This window comes from Pinus tabuliformis, chromosome 1_2 (genome assembly GCF_031772625.1).
Source record: "Pinus tabuliformis cultivar Carrire ecotype Pingquan chromosome 1_2, CPIR1, whole genome shotgun sequence".
Classification (NCBI taxonomy): Eukaryota; Viridiplantae; Streptophyta; class Pinopsida; order Pinales; family Pinaceae; genus Pinus; species Pinus tabuliformis.
This window is the reverse complement of record NC_142298.1, coordinates 541,444,447-541,455,865: the sequence shown is the minus strand read 5'-3', so window position 1 is coordinate 541,455,865 and position 11,419 is coordinate 541,444,447.

Below are 11,419 nucleotides of genomic sequence, written 5' to 3'. Positions count from 1 at the left end.
ACCTACTCCATGAGCCAATGAGGGGGAAGGATAAAATGAGGGATTTCCAAGTATTTGATCTTTTATGGGACTTTCTCATAAGACAAAACTAGTCTGAGAAGGAAGTGTGAGGATGGTATTTTGCTTTGAGATTGTTACCCCAAAGAGAAGTGTTGTGTGCTAGTCTCTAGAGGATTTTGGTTGCAAAATCCTTGTTGAAAGTGTATATGTTCTTGAAGCCCCTATTGCCCAATTATTTTGGTAATACCAATTTGTCCCATTTATTTTCTGTCCATTGGAAATGGAGGCAATCTTTTTTTATTTTTGTAAGGATGCCCTTTGGAGCATAAGATATTGAACATCGATAGACTAAGATGCTTTCCAAAACCTCCTTAGTAAGAAAAACTCTACCTCCATGGGAGAGCACTTTGTTAGCCCATAAATTAATACATGATTCTAACTTTTGAAAATCCATAACAATTCAACAAATTAATACCTCAAAGGTTTTAGGAAGAAGCAAGGTATTTGAAATTTTCCTCAAAGGAGGAGGAAGGGTAGGGGAAGAGCTTAAAAAGAATATAAGTAGCTTGTGTAGGCAGAAGATGGGGGATAAGGCATGATTTGGATTGGTTGATTTGCATACCAATAAAAAGATAGAATAGGGAGAGGGAGTATTTAACGTCGAGGATGGAGCCATCTAAAAATATAAGGATCTCGTTAGAGAAGAGGAGGTGGGTGATATGCATGAGCGGAGCCACTTCAGTCCATTTTAGATTATTTTCAAAACTGGCTCCCCTGAGAATAGTATTAACAACCTAAAAAACAAGAAGGAAGAGGAAGAGGAACAGAGGGAAACCTTGTTGAAGGCCATGTGTGGTTTTGAACCAAAGGGAAGGAGAGTCATTGATTAAGATAGATAAAGAAGTAGAATTAAGGAACCCTCTTATCTAGCTGATAGTATGAAGCTTCATACCAAGCATGTGAAGTACCAATCTCAAGAATGTCCAGTTGACTCTCTCAAAGGCCTTAGAAAGATCCAGGTTGGGTGTAAGGGCAAAGAGTTTTCTAGATTTGATGGAGTGTAGATTCTCTTATGCAATATAGATTGCATCATGTGTTTTTCTACCATGCAAGAACTCAAATTGCTCGTGAGAGATGAACTCGTTGAACATGGGTTTAATGTAGAGGGAAATAACTTTATATATTAACTTGTAGATAACATTGTATCATTATGTGGGTCTAGAGTCAATGAAACTCTCCTTACTTTGTTTTTGGGGAGTGAGGACAAGAAAGATCGAGTTTATTGATTCTAATATTTTCCCTATGCGTTGGGATTCTTGAACCACCTTGAGGAAATCCTCCTTAAGTAAGTAATAGAAGTCCATATAGAATTGACAAGGAGACCATATGATCTCGGGCTCTTTCCTCTTTGCATGGAAGATAACACCGATTCAATTTCTTTCTAAAAAACTTTAGCTTACAGTTCAAGGTTGATCTCTTCAGTTATGAAGGGTTGAAATTTTGAAACAATATCTAGAATTTCCCTATGGGGAATCTTGGTGGCTCATTAAAAAGAGTTTCGAAGTGTATGACTCCCTCTTGAGCTTTATCTTGGAAGGTATGGACGATGGAGCCATCTTAATTTTTTATCTCCCAAATGGATTTTTTGCTTCTTTTATACGAGGCAGAGTGGTGAAAGTACCATGTTATTGTCTCCTTTAATCCAAGTGGCTCTAATTTTTAGCTTGCATTTAATCTCCTCCTTCTTTGATAATTTGAGTCTTTTACATTCTAACTATCTTAAGGTGGAGATCTTATCGTTAGAAGAAATATCGAGTGGGGACTCATATTGGGATCTTATCTTAGTTTTGATAGGCATAAGCTTCTCTCTTTGTCTTTTGATGCGGTCAGAGGACCAATTTTTTGAGACTACTTTGAGATATGATGATTTGTGCCATATATTAATCTGATGTTGGGTCTCAAATATGTGTCCAAGTATTCTTTACTAGAGACTAGAAGAATTCTTCCCAAAACCAATAGAGATTTTAGTAAAATGGTATCAGGTGTTTTTCATCATCTCTAACAAGTCTAAGAAGGATAAGGAGGTGGTTGGAGATTACTCCTAAAGAAGTCCTAGATCGAGTAATGATTTGTGAGTTGTAGAATTCAGTTGAGTTAAGAAAATGATTAAGCCTTTTAGAGGCAAAGTGAATGTTTGAACATACATTTTGTCTTGTGGGGTGATCTTGAGAGGTTCCACATCAAAAGAAGATTCCTAAGGAATGGGGAAGAAAAGTATTCACTTGGGAGCTAAGTCTTATAGGAGGATCCCCAAACCTCTCTCAATGTGAGGATAAGATTCATGTCACCTTCGATAATTGAGAAAGGATTCAATGGTGTTCTAGAGCTAGAGAGATCTTCCCCAAAAGCCTTATAATCTGAGTAGGAACCATAAATGATAATTATGGAAACATTGTGGTCCAGTTCCTTCGTCTCTAGGGAGATTGAGATAGTCAAACTATAAGTGGAAGAGTCAATGACATGTATGTGGGGACTCCATCCCATTAGTAACCCATCCAAAATACCATTGACATCCAAGGTTGCAAATGACTAGTCTTTCAGCCAAGATTATGTTGGAAACCATGACAACACTGAGGAGGGGGTGAAGCAGTATTATAGCAATTTTACCAATTCAAAAATTATTTTTACTTTGTGTGAGAACAATAATATAGTAAAGAGAACTTTCAACAATAAATATGATAAATAACTACTTCAACAATAAATGGAACATTCAAGGAACAAACAACTTCATAGATTGCTTCTCCATTTTATTAATAGGACAAACTACAATTTGCAAATACAATGTTCTGGCTACAACCAATAGGAAGCCACAACTTCCTAGTTTATCATCCATAACTGAATGGATCTACAACCCCAACTATTCTCCAACACCAAGTGGAAGAAGAACCAACCCCTGATCAGTAAGCTACAAATTGCTTTGACACTCATTGTTCCATTTTTCATCCATTTTTACGCTAGGACCAATGAATGTCTTCTCTGATTTCAAAAACAATTAAATCTCCATCACCACTTCAGGAAAACACCTACAACAATCTCTGATTACGGTGAAAACCATCACTTCACCATATCAGCTCCTTCCTGCATCGTAAGCTCTGTCTCAAAAACTTGTATGTAAATTATGCTTGCTTAGGCCTGCTTTTATAAGTTTTCCTTTTGCTAAATTTAACTTTGTTTATTTTTTTGCTTAATGCATGAAGCCTTTATTTTTTGCCTTTATCCTATTTATATTAGTCCTCTTGACTTGTTCTCCAAGTTATCTGACCTTAATAATCATTCTCTACAAGTTAAATTGAATTTTTCTGCGTGTTTTTAGCTAATATGGACATTTTACAGGATTTAGCGTTCTGCCTGCTATTTTTATCTATAGTTAAGTTGGCTTAACTGCCAATCATGTTGTCAAAACTATCAGTTTCGCCATTCTGCGCCTCCCCCTTCACTAGCTCCTTTACCTGCTTCCTCGCCATAAAACCATGTGTCATGACCACAGACTTAGGCCCTAGGCGCTATGCCCTTTTAAATCTTGTCGAGGCCTTTTTCCTTTGTTAACAACTCCTATCTCGCAACTTCTGACTCTTTTTAATTCAATTGTTTAAGGGTTATGGGATTCTGGGATCCGAGATGAGCTTGCCGATAGGGTCAGCCCAACCCTCTGTTCATTGGTTAACACTTTGTTGTGTTGTCATCGTGTCTACATGTCTTAGCTCTCGTTGCCAATATTCTGGGTTGATCCCTCTTGGATGACCCTTTCGAGATGACTCCTCCAGGATGACGTCACGCTGACATCATCAAGGACCCCTGGTGCCTCCAGAGTGGTGACATGTGTCACCTGGAAAAGGGCCACTTGAGTGCCCAAAAACACCATATCTTCATGCCACATGTCCACCTCTTATTGGTTGGTGCTAACATCATTGTTGGGCCTCGAATATGCACATTTTTCTGTCATACAAAAAGTCATTTATAACCTAAATTCTAACACCATTATACTCATTTCACGTCGTAATTCCATCCTTTATCGACAAATCACATCTTAGGCCTCGTGGTTGATTATCGTTAGTTTTATTAGCTTTTCAATGATTAGAGATGATTTAGTCGTGATTTAGTAATGATGGTTTCGCCAAGTTCATGTGTCGAAGCATTCTATTGCAAGAAGTCTCTACAAGTCAAATTTAACTAGTTGTTGGGTAGTTGAGTACGAAATTGTTGTAGGTGGGAAAATGATTTTTCTGATCAAATGGGGCAGAATCTTGAAATTCCGAGATGCGGGTTTTGTTCATAGCACCATGTTTCATATAACCCAGAAACTGTTTGCCAAAATTCGTCTTCGTGAAGGAGTTATCGTTGGGGGAATATTCCAATGAAAACCATTTCTGAATATGAACGTATTGGGTCAATTCGGGTCCGGATTTTGCTGAACGGTTTTGGTTGACAACTTCTATATCAGAATACGGTTTTGATAGGAAGAGGACAGTTAAAAATTAGAGGATTTTAGTGCTAAATATGAGTAATTCATGGATCTCCATATCGTTGGTTTCCAACGCCCTTCTATGTAACAGAACTGATGCTAATTGTGAAAGCCACGATGCCTATAAAGGTTGAAACATGTGATATGTTTAGGAGTGTGGATATTGTACTTCGATTCTGGTTATCAAGACTTGAAGACCGTGATTTAATTCTCTGTTAATGGAGGCCGAGGTTGTGATTGTCATGATGAGTTACTGATTTGCTTGTGGAGTGTTGTGGATTTTATGAATTCCTGAGATAGTTTGCTGAAAGCGTAGCTAGATCTTGTAAATCCTAAGCTCTCTGGGAGTGGCAAGGGCCCACCACAACCGGATCAGCCCATGTAAGCATAGATAGAGGTAATTCGTAGGTGTGTTTGATTAAATTCTTGTTTCTACAGTTGTTTCTGAAAAATCGATTTTATTTTTCATGTGATTGATTTGTGTTCCTTTTGAAGAAATGATTTCATATGTTAATCTTTAGTTGGAGATTTTCATAAGTGAAAGTTCTAAAAATCGTTGTTGTAGGTGCGAGTTTGTTCTTTTCTACAAGTTCTGCTTCTTATTCGAACCTTGCCAGCATTGCTTTCTTACCAGAATTTTTCTTGCAGATCTCACTATTTGAAAGAATTTTGTATCTGGCATATACTCTTGTAAACCTTTTAGCAAACGAGTCGGTTAAAAATGCAACTCTGTGATTGATCAGTGTGAATGAATGGAGCGTGGTTGAATGCATCCAATTTAAACCCTTATGAATTAATTAGAACAGGCAGGAGAAATCTAATAGTAGATTTATAACTCTATCTCCTTAGCATCTAAATCGAAAATGCATTCCATTCACATAGTGCAATTTAGCATAGCAAACTGATTCTGAGGGATGCGTTGTGGCCTTAGTTCAATGTCATTTCCCAAAATTGTCATCAACAGTAAGAATGCAAACCAGATCATAGGCGCAGGTGTGAGTTCGACCTGATTGTTGAAGGCTTTTGAGTAAATTTGCTAGAATTCAGTTTAATGATTTGATTGATGTCAACTACAATTGTAATCTGATTTCTTGAGTACAGTTGTGTGCTTAAATAGTTCAGGTTTATCTCAGTTGGTTTTAAAAGTAGAATTAGGGTTTGATGAATGAAATTGCCATAGAGTAGATCATAGATCGAGCGTGAAAGACTAAGTTGTCCACTTTCGTTGATAAGTGTGTGAAACAAACATTTCAAACAGTTTTGAAATTGCAATCTCTTGTTTGTTATTCAGATAATGGAATTAGTGTGAAGTGTCTCATCCTAGGGTTTGAGTGAGGAAACAGTTAGTAAGCGTAAAATTGATTGTGTGAACATAAGATCAACTTACAGATGCATTTAGATTAAATTCCTCAATTTCTTTCAAGTATGACTTGTGAAAGCTAGAATTAGGGTTTTTGGATTTTTGAATGAAGTGTTGAGTTGTTGGATTGAAGAATGAAGTTTGTTGAAACTAGGCATTTGTTTTGAAGTAGAACTTATGACAATTAGGTTTTCATTGAATCTAGATTCTAGTCCAGTGACGAGATAGGTCAAATTTACAGAGATTTCAAGTGTTAATTCTTCTTGTGATAGCTCATAAGCATTTGTGTGTTTTATTCCTTAGCTGATCATTATAAAGGAAACCTTAAAGCTCTGACCTATAAACTGAATCAAGAAGTGCAGTGCAACTCGTGTTTACGAGCCCAGATTGACAATTAAATAATAAGAGGTTTAATTCACCAATTTAATCTCTCAACAATCATCACTGTCATCTACCAATCTAATCATGAGTTGCCACCTGTCCTCTTGAAAGAGAGACAAAATATCCTCTGGGGTATTTTTTGCGACACTTTCCTTTGTTATTTTGAAAACCACCGGGTTCAAGCCCTTTCCACCTCGACACCACTCCTAACAAGTTTGTGGTTTTGGGAGGGGTTTCGGTGACGTAGATCTTCACCATTGATCTAAGCGATTGATGAAGTGGAAAACCACTCCTCAGGACCACTACTTTTATCCAAAGGCTCATCTCCAACTGTTGTCATAACACTAACACATGGCATTTATCTCGTTTAGCCCCAAAGTTGAATGTTTTTCTCCATATCACTTGGTCATGTGACCGTCGGCTGGGCGCTTAGGCGTTAAGCCCTTCAAGGTCGTATCAGGGGCCTTATTTCCCTTTATAATTTGTTTTGTTCCCTTGGTCCTCCACTTCTACATGGAACCTACATCCAACGCTAAGGCCGAAGCTCCCAAATTTTTTTATTTATTAATTTGAATTCTAAATAGGTTACAGGATCCAGGATTTTTGGGGTTCTGGGGTTTTGCTCGAACCAATGGGGTGCCTCCCCAATTCTTCGCTATGAGCCACGTCTACCTGATGGTCTGTTTGGATGCATCTCCAGTCTTTCCGCTAAGGTTGGCACCTATGCCAACTTTGGTTATGCACCAAAGGTCCTCCAAAACCTCTGCTAACTATGCTATTTGACTTTGGGGTCGTAGAGCTTTTACTGGCTCTGTCTTTCAATCTAGGAGGCCATTTTCAAACTTCCTTTTACTGGTGGAAAACTATTTAAGAGTAATTTCCAGTTGAGTGGGTATGATGTGGCCTTTGAGGTCATATACTACATAAAAAATTGCTTCAAACTCTATACTATTATTTGCACCTAGATCTTTCTTCTTGTCCTTGGAACTTGCTCCATATTTGACAACTATTCCTCCTGCTGCCAACTGCTGACATCAATGACAAAATATTTCCAACATTCTCCTCCTTTAGCATTGATGGAAACACCAAAATCAAACAAAACACCTTTTTCTCTTTTAAGTATTTTAAATCTTGCTCCCCTTGAAATGCACTCCTCTTTATTAGTTTTTGTTGTTGTGTTATCTGTTGTTGGTGTTGTTGTTGTTGTTGCGCTTGATATATTCCTCCTCCTTTAGATTTCTCCTTCAGTAGATCTCTCAGTTTTATTTTTGTTTGATTTCACTAGATCTCTCCCCCTTTGACATCAATGGAAAAGATACTAACATGCTCCCCCTGTCACCATGCTTCTCTAGTCAACAAATCTTCCTATGTCATGTTGATCCTTGTGGACTTGGCAACTTCACTTTGATATGTTGATAATGCAATACCCTCCTTTCTTCCTCCTGAAGGAAGAGCTAGTGGAGGGAGGCAAGAGGCACAACTCCCAATCATTGCCTCAAGTACTCGATTTGTTCTCTATGGAGTGGCTTGATGAAGATATCAACAACTTGCTTTGTGGTAGGTACATAATCAAGCTTCACAATCTGAGCCGCAACCTACTCTCTCAAGAAATGATACTTGATGGGGATATTCTTTGTCTTAGATTGAAACATGTGTTCTTTGACATGTTGATTGCACTTGTGTTGTCACAAATAATGGGGATCGGATGATCATAAAAAACTTGTACATCTTGCAAAGTTTGATTCATCCATAGAAGTTAAGTGCAACAAGAAGTTGATGTAATATATTCTTCTTTAGTTGTATATAAGGAAATGGAGGTTTGCTTCTTGCTAAACCATGAAACTAGACTTTCTCCAAGTAAGAAAGCACCAACACTTGTGTTTTTTCTATCATCCACATCACCTGCCCAATTAGCATAAGTATAAACAGTAAATGAAAAATCATTACCTCTTGGGTACCACAATCCATAGTCCATTGTTGCTCTAAGATATCTGAGAATTCTTTTGGCTACTAGGAGATGACTTTGTCTAGTAGTTGCTTGGAATCTTCCAACCATTGCAACAAATTGCATGATGTCTCACCTTGAAGTTGTCAAATACAAAAGGTTGCTAATGATGGATATGTATAAGGTCTAGTCCACTTCTGGAGATTCATCCATCTTACTAAGCCTGCAAACTGTCACCATCAGAATGCTCACTAAATAGCATTCTTCCATGCTAAATATCTTTAGCACTTCCTTGAGATACTTGCCTTGAGAAATAAAAAGGCCTTTAGGGGTCTACTCTATCTGCAATCCAAGAAAATATGATAGCTCTCCAAGCATGGACATCTCGAATTTTTCCTTCATATAAGCCACTAATTCACTGTTTAGAAAATCTAAATTACTTGCAAAGATGATATCCTCAACATACACTACCACCACAATGAGTTTGTCATCCTTTTCTTTGACATCTAGGTTGTTTTCAACTGCACCTCTTTTGAATCCACACTTGATGAGGTAGTTGTCTAGTTTGGAATACCAAGCATTAGGGGCTTGCTTGAGACCATACAAAGCCTTCTTAAGTCTACAAACATAATCTGGCTTATTTGTAAGCCGGAATCCTTCTTGATGCTCTATATAAACTTCTTCTTGTAGCTCTCCATTAAGAAAAGCAAATTTGACTTCCATTTGATAGATTTTGAATTTTTTTAAACAAGCATATAGAAAAATCATTCTTGCTACTAATATAGCAACAAGAGCAAAAGTCTTATCAAAATCCAATCCTCCTACTTGAGCATAGCCTTTTCATACTAACATGGCCTTGTTTCTTACCACTTCTCCATGATCATTTAATTTATTTATGAAAACCCACTTTGTGCCAATGACATTCTTGTTTGCAGGACTTGGAACAAGCTCACAAGTCTAATTATTCTCTATCTGATTTGGTTCTTCTTTCATGTCCTGTAGCCAATGTTTATCTTGACTGGCTTGAAAAATATTCTTTGGTTTTTCCATGGAAAATGGTGCAACATTTTCCTGTGTGAGGAAATCCTGTAACCTCCTTCTTGTCTACACTCCTGAATTTAATTTACCAACTATCTGATCTGGGTGATTTTTCTGTACATACCTTGGGGGATCTCTAGCTTGAGGACTAGAGGGTTCTTCCTCTCTTTCTTCTACAGCTGCCTAAACATTCTCATCACCAAAGCTTGCTGGTTCATTAGCGTTGGCTTTGTCTAGTTGTTGCACTTCTTGATCATTGTGCTCATCTACTTTCACATCTATAAAGTCAATGATTCTCTTAATGACTTTATTGTAACATTTGTAACCCTTGTTGTTATTTGCATAACCCAAAAAAATGCCTTCATCTACTTTGGCATCGAATTTTTCAAGTTTCTCATCATTTCTTTTCATGTAGCATCTGCTGCCAAAAAATTCTAAGTGTTTGACTATTGTTGATCTGCCACACCTCAATTTATAAGGAGTTTTGTCACTGTTGGGTCGAAAATGAGCCTTGTTGAGAATAGCTACTACTGTGTGAATAACCTCTGCCCAAAACCTATATTGAACATTCCTCTCAGCCCTCATTGCTATGGCTAACTGCTGCACTAAACTATTTTCTCTTTCTGCAACACCATTTTGTTGGGGAGTCTCTGCTATGGTAAATTGCCTTTTGATGCCATTTGTCTTACATAATTCATCAAATTCCTTTGAAGTGAACTCACCTCCATTTAATGACCTAATGCTTTTGAGTTTGCAATTGGTTTCATTCTCAGCCATAACCTTGAATTCTTTAAACTTCTCAAAATCCTCATATTTCTCTTTGAAAAAGGAAACCCACATCATCCTGTTGAAGTCATCAAATTTTAACATAAAATATAGCTTATTTATGGTTGACTGTGTTCTGAATGGTCCACAAGAATCCATGTGCACCAGTTGTAATGGCTTTGCTAAAGAGTTTTCCTTTGCCTTGAAAGGAACTCAAGCTTGCTTTCTTAGTTGACAAGATTTGAAAATAATGTTTTCTGGTTTTGAAAGCTTGGGCAGGTCCTTGACTGCATTTTTCTTGCTAAGCTTGAAATTTTTGTCAAATCTCAGGTGTCCAAGCCTTTTTTTCCACAACCAACTCTCATCTGTATTTGATAAACGTCACTTTTCTATCTTTTCTTTGAGCACATAGACATTATTGTCTATTCTTACAACCTCAACAACTATTTCACCTTTGCTTGTGGACTTGATTTGAAAATTTTTAGCTTTGAAAACCACATCATAGCTTTGATCACACATTTGAGACACACTCAACAGATTATGCTTGATCCCATCAACATACAAAACGTTCTTAGCTTTACCTTTTCCGTTTAAGAGACTAACCACTCCTTTTGAAATTATTTTGCTTGATAATTGTTACCAAAAGTAACATTACCTTTGTCAATTGGTTTCTAAGTGAGAAACTGTTGTACTGTTCAACAACCCCCCATTTATTATATAAATAATTAGTATTGTATTAATAAATGGGGAACCTTTAAAAAAAAATTCAAAAAACTTAGCAAATAAAATCTTTTCTTTTGAAACTATTTGGAATAAAACCTTAGACAAACTTAAGACAAGTCACTTTATGACTAGGCATTCTCGCTTTATCACAAATCGCATGATCCAAAGTAACAAAGGTTAGTCGTGAGTCGGAGTTTGTGAAACACGATAAAAGACCCCCCTTTAAAGATCGAAGGCAGCCTTGAATTTTTTTTATAAAACTTAAGGCTTAGAATATTCCCCATAAAATAAAGTATTTATCGCAATCGCATCGCGGATTTTATAAAGGTGCAAACATGTAAACCATGAAAAAAACTGCAATTGCGATGTGGTCCAGACCCGACGGAATAATAAATATTGTTATAACTTGAATTAAGTGACCTATCGCGAAATAGTTGTTTCAATGGAATAATCATCCATTTAAGGAAATGCGCTCGAAAAAGTAAAAAGTATGCCGCTCATTGCAAATCGAAAAATACCAAAGCAACTTTGAATTAGTCTATTCCCGATATTGTGATTTGTGACTTGCGATATTGCGATTCATCGCAATCGCATGATCGGTATCGCACTTAACACACACCAATTTGAAATATCATTTAGAAACTTGCGATGCGATGTTTTGATGAGTCATAAAGGAAATCACACG